The sequence below is a fragment of the Medicago sativa genome, chromosome 6 (assembly GCF_051527215.1).
Source record: "Medicago sativa cultivar Bolivia chromosome 6, Bolivia_mono, whole genome shotgun sequence".
Lineage (NCBI taxonomy): Eukaryota > Viridiplantae > Streptophyta > Magnoliopsida > Fabales > Fabaceae > Medicago > Medicago sativa.
Genome location: NC_140754.1, coordinates 57,032,102 through 57,038,101, shown reverse-complemented (window position 1 = coordinate 57,038,101; position 6,000 = coordinate 57,032,102).

Here is a 6,000-nt window from a genome sequence, read left to right as displayed (position 1 = left end):
AAAGCTGACTCAATGGTCAACATTCAACAGATCCATTCATTTCTTTCCACATCATCACAAACACCTTTTCTCATTCTCTCTCCACCCCAAACAAATCAAAACCGAAAAATCAGTAACAAGTTCTGGGAAAAATCTGAAGAACACTGAAGAATGAAGATGAATCTTCATCTTCAACCACAACAGAAAATTCCAGAACCCTAACTTTCTCAATAGATCGAATTCACAATTCCTGCAACAAAATCGCATTAGCAACAAATTCCATAATACCACATTCATCATCACCAACCTTCCCTCGTCAAAATCCATAACCAATTCAGTTACAGACTCACTGATTCATCACTGAATCACAAAGTTCCAACACATCAGATTCAAACATAGCAAGAACGAACAACACCGAAAGCCAATCGAAGCAAATCAGAAAGGAAGGAGGACGAATTTGAAGGAAAGGAATCGCAAAGCTCTAAAGAACGAAGAGGAAGACGAAGGTGCAGATACCTAAAGTTCCAGTCCTCTTTCGTCCTTTCACTGATTCAATCGAAGGTACATAATCTCTTTCTATGTTTTACACCGTTTTTCTTTGATTTGAGAACAAGAACCACAGGATCCTAAGCTCATAGATCTGCTCCGATTCGAAGGCTTTTCCTAAAAACTGAGTTCGAATTCAAAGAAAGAAGAAGAAAATACGCTTAAAACTGTTTTTGTTCGTCAAATCGGAGCAAGATCGAGCTCCGACGCGGTGGTGCCACCACCGGCCACCGCGTCGGAATAAGGTTGAGGGTGACCGGAGGTTTTTGGTCTGATCGGAGAAGAAAGAATTTTCGCAGACTCTCTCTCTCTAAACTATGTTAGAGAGAGAGTCATATAGGTGTTGTGTGCTTTTTCCCCTTGTTTTTGCTTTTATACCTGTTCTGGATCCCACGCGCGCGCGTCCCTGGATCCACACCATGTTCTCTTGCGTTTTGATCATTAGATGTGCTGGTGTGCCACGTGTACGCTGGTGATCTGTCGGATTCATGTGCCAGGTGTGATTTGCCAGATTCCCCTACGTTTAGACCGTTAGATGTAGGGTTTGCTAGATCTGGATCAATCCAATGGCCCCTGAGGCATCTGGATGATCCAGATCCAGTATTAGTGTTGGGCTTGGGCCTAAGGTTGCTGGTAATTTCATCTTCCTTCATTTTTTTGGCTATTTTTACACTGTGTGCTGCTATTTACATCCCTACCTGTCCAAATTTGTTCACAAAAAAATCTTAGAAATTTTTCTATGTGTTCTTGATATTTTTCTTAACATTTTTGTGACATTTTTTTGTGTTAAAGCCTGAGAAAAATATTTGAAGCATTTTTTTTCTATTCTTGTTAAAATTAGTGATTTTCTTGCACATTTTTAGCCTAAAAAAACCTTTAAAAATTCCTAAAAAAATTCCTATGTGTTCTTGATCATTTTTTTTGATATTTTTGTGATATTGTCATATGTTGAATCTTGGTTAAAAAGTGTGTGGTATTTTCTTGTCAATTGTTTACTATTTTTGTTAAAAAATTTGTGAAATTTTATATAAAAATTCTTTAAAAAATTCTAAAAATTTTCATACACATTTCTTGATAATTTTGTGGTGCTCTTGTGATAATTTTGCATATTAAAAATTGGTGAACATAATGTGGCTAATTCTCCTACTATTTTGTGATATTTTGTGCTAAAAATGGATGGAAGTTTGCTTGATTCCAATTCCAATTTCTTGATGAACATTTGTGACCTATGCCACTTACTTTTATGGAGTTTTAGCCACTGTTTGTGTTTGATATTGTTGCATAATTGTGAATCTTGGTAGGTTGCTTAGTTTACAAGTTACTTGTGTAAATAAATAATGCAAATATGCCTAAGTTTGCTTCCAAAATGTCAAATTAACCATGTAGCCTTAATTCCCATTCCAAAATCTGATTCTAAACCTTTAAAAGTGTGTTGGAATGTGAGAATTATAGGTCATATGGATCTTGCATCTTATGAGCAAATCTTAGTCATGTTTGCACTCATTTTGCCTTTATTTTGGTTTGTTTTCTATACTTTGTGCTATAGTGTCTTTCTTGCTTTATTTCTTTTGATATTGTCATGTGTTACTAACCATTTCATTTCATGTCTCATATTCTTCATAAGCATTCTCATCTCATCTCATATTCACCTTTAATTTCTTGCACTTTAATTTTTACCAAGGCTTAGTATGTAATAATTAGGACTTTTTGTACTTTACTTCTATGCAATTTTAATTCCTTGCAAGACCATAGAATGTAAACTAGGGCATGATGTAATAAGGACAATGAACTCTAATAATGTACACCGACACAAGCACCGACACATGCACACACCTCACCTTAGATATATATAGCTAGAATATGCATGTTTAGATGTATGTTTAGGATTGTATGTTTAGATGAATGCCTAGGATTTACACTTAGAAAAATCATTTTCCAAAAAATATGAATAACATCACTCAAACATTTTTCATAATAAACCTTGGGATCAAAATCCCATTGAATTTTCCTTTTATTTTCTTAATCAAATTTCAATGAACTTTAATCATACTTTGACTTTCTTTTGCAAATCACTAATCAAACCCCACTTTTTCTTAAATCTCAATGCTCATGAAGCCTCTCAATCTCCATTCTTCAAATTCCAATTTTCAAACTTAAAATCAACCAACAAAAACAAAAACATTTTTGGAAGAGAACTACGGTGGATTTGATCCCTTAAACGGGTACGTAGGCAAGGAACAAAATTCCTTCAATTCAACTAAAATAAAAATCCAAAAACATTCTTCTCCCTCCAATTCTTCACTTAGAATACCTTTAGGTTTAAATAAATACTTTCAAATAGCATTTAAAAATAAAGCGCGCGCGTAGAAATTAAAGACGGTTCCTATATGATACTATAGTCGTTATGGGTGCCTAACACCTTCCCGTAGCGAAAACAACTCCCGGACCTCGATTCTCAAGGGTTTTGCTTACTTTTTCCCTTCCCAAGAAAAAATAAGATATCACCGGTTTAAAAAGGTTCAAACGTAATCATTGTTTGACACCCGAAAACCAAGATAAAACACAATTCCGTACCGATCAATACCAGTTTTCATTTTAAATTCGGAAAAGTTGTGCTGAAAGTCCATAAAAATTCACTGTGACATACGTGCAGTAATTTGACCATAACTCCAATTCAAAACTTTCGTGTTTACACCTACAACTTTAGTTTTTACACCTAAAGTCAATTCAAAACCGAAATGTGTGAAAAAGATGCAAAAACAAGAAACAGAGAATGCTGTCAGAGATAGCTCTCGGGAAAACTCCATTTTTCATCCCAAAATCTCAATTTTGTATCCCCTAAGCCCAAATCTGGTCCCAAAGTTTGTTTCAACGTTTCTAAACATGAAAAGACACCCAAATCCATATAAAACTTGAAATAAAACACCCTTTCAACAAAAATCACCATTTGACCCATTTTTCATGAAAACCTTCAAGAACAACATAAATTCACTTCAAGCTCTATGATTATGATTACCCATGGATTATCTAAGATTTGTACACAATTTCTACATCAATCTAACAACTTCTCATCATCTAATCATCAATTCTCTCTCAGAACCCTAATTTGCAAATTCTCACAAAATAATCCTAGAACATGTTAATTGCAAATTCAGAATTACAGAATTAATATTACCGAATGATAGTCTCACCCTTACCTTAGAATTATCGATTGGCAGCCCTTCTCTTGGTTCTTCTCACCTCTTGTTCTCTTTTCTCTAAAACTTGTTTTCTCCAAATCCTTGTTTTTGCATATGTTAGTCTTTCAACCTAATATCTCCTCTATTTATAATACTAACTTCTCTTCTTAAATCTAATTAGACCTAATAACTCTCATCTTTCTATTTCAACCCCCAAATTTACTTATTCTAATAATTATATTTCTCTACTAAATATAGTCTCCCACTAAATATATAATACCCCAAATAACACATAATAGCATATTTCATCAATATATATATATATATATATATATATATATATATATGTATATAATATTTTAACACCAAATAACAAATATATCTGATCGTACATGACCAGAAGGTTACTGCCGGTGCTCTGGATGAGGTGGTTGCTACGGTGGTAGACTGTGTTGGAATGCTTGTTGGTGCGAATGGGGGGTGTGTACCTGCAGGCACTCTGACGCTCAAGTCAGCAGAGATTCAGATAGTGAGGGTTTGAGAGGAAGAAAGACTTCTACCTTGGGGACTGCATTGAGTTTCCTATTTATAGAGGCGGAGGGCTGGAGAGCCGTTGAGGAGGAACACCTGGCTCTGGCGGTCACAAAATCGTTGGAAGTGTAACCGCCAGAGAGTTTATTGCAGGAACGTGCAGAATGTGCAAAGAGACGTTGAGGGTTGTTTGAACCGGTCTCGTTTGCTTCGTGCACCCCCCTCAGGGAGAGAGGGTATGTTACAAGCAATGATGCCAAACGTGGAGTTTGGGCTTTGGATTGTATTGGGCCTAAGCTAATGGGCCAAAGATCTTTTGGGTCGGTCTAGAACAGTAGTCCCCCCAAGTCGTCGCTCTTGACTAAGAGTGACGACTTAAGTACGGGCGTTTGGTCATTGGTGACCGACCGTTGGAGGATATTATCTTGTCGAGCATCTTTCCCATTGAAGGGTAAAGAGAGTCTTGCTCGCCAGACCTGGGGTCTTTTGATTAAGAGTGTAGTTTGTGCGGGTGGTCCAGAGCGTTAGTAGGGCGAGACGAGCGGATTCGTTCTTCCCTAGCCCTGTTCGTCTTGTGCTTGAATGAGTTTGCCATTTTTGATGAGTCGTGCTCGACATCCTGATGTTCGGAACGGAGGATCGGATGGAAAGATTACCTTGCTAGAGAGTTTGGTCGAATGTCATTCCGTAATTAATGCTCCCGTTTCAAGGGAAAAGTTGAAGAGACATGACCTTTGGTTTCTGAATGACATGTGTAAAGGCTATTGTAGTACTTGAGTACCTATAGTCTGTAGAGTGTTCTCGGCTTGTGCTTCCTAGGTGTCATCATAACCGTTGATTCAATCCTGAGTTCCATGAACCGCTACCAACAATCAGAGCCCTTGGATGAATGGTTTGATCAGATCTGGACCGTAGGAATGCTACGGGGAAGTAGAGTCGTATGTAAAGGGCTGTATTGAATAGAAAGTCGTGACTTTTGAGTGGTTTATGAAACGAGTATAAATAGCCCAAACGTTTGTTTGGAATACCACTTCGTTTCATTTTCTCAGAGAGTTAGAAGTTTTCTCTAGAGTTTCTCAAAGGCACAACCTTTCCAGTCATTCAACTTTCTACTTCAAGTCCAAACCATCCATCGTAATAGGTAACCTTCTGATACTCATCTTTTCGTTTTTTCATTTGTGTTTCCTTTAGTTTCTGCTTCTTTTTAGAAACCGTAGGAATGTACGCTCTTAGGGCAAAAGTTTTTCCGACTCGGAGGTTTCTGCCGTTGGATATGGCGGTTTCCACCATGCATCAGGAGTCTTTGCAAGTATGCTGTCTGTTTTCTATTAGCATTTAGAAGAACATTGGCGACAGGCTTGGGCTTCGTCTATAAGCCTTTGGGTCTGTTCGCTGGGATTTGATCTCCCGACGCTTGAGTTGGACTTGTCATTCCTCGTGTTTTCTAGTGGTAGTGTTTTGATCCCTTCCTTGCCGTGGATGACCTGATGGGTGAAGGAAGGGTGGATGTGAATGTTGGATTCACTTTTTCCCTTGCTTTTTCAGGTTTTTCATGGCGGAAAAAGGAAAGTCTACTACTTCCTGGCTAGGAGAGGAACCTCTAGAAACATAGTCTGTCTTCGCTGTTGATGGCGTGGGCGAGATCCCTTTTGGGGCTTTAGGCGATACTAAAGATTGGGAGCTGATTCCTCCAAGCACGATTGATCGGGTGTGTTTGGAGTATGAGAATCATGTCTTTCCCATGTATGAGGTGGTTTTCAAAGAC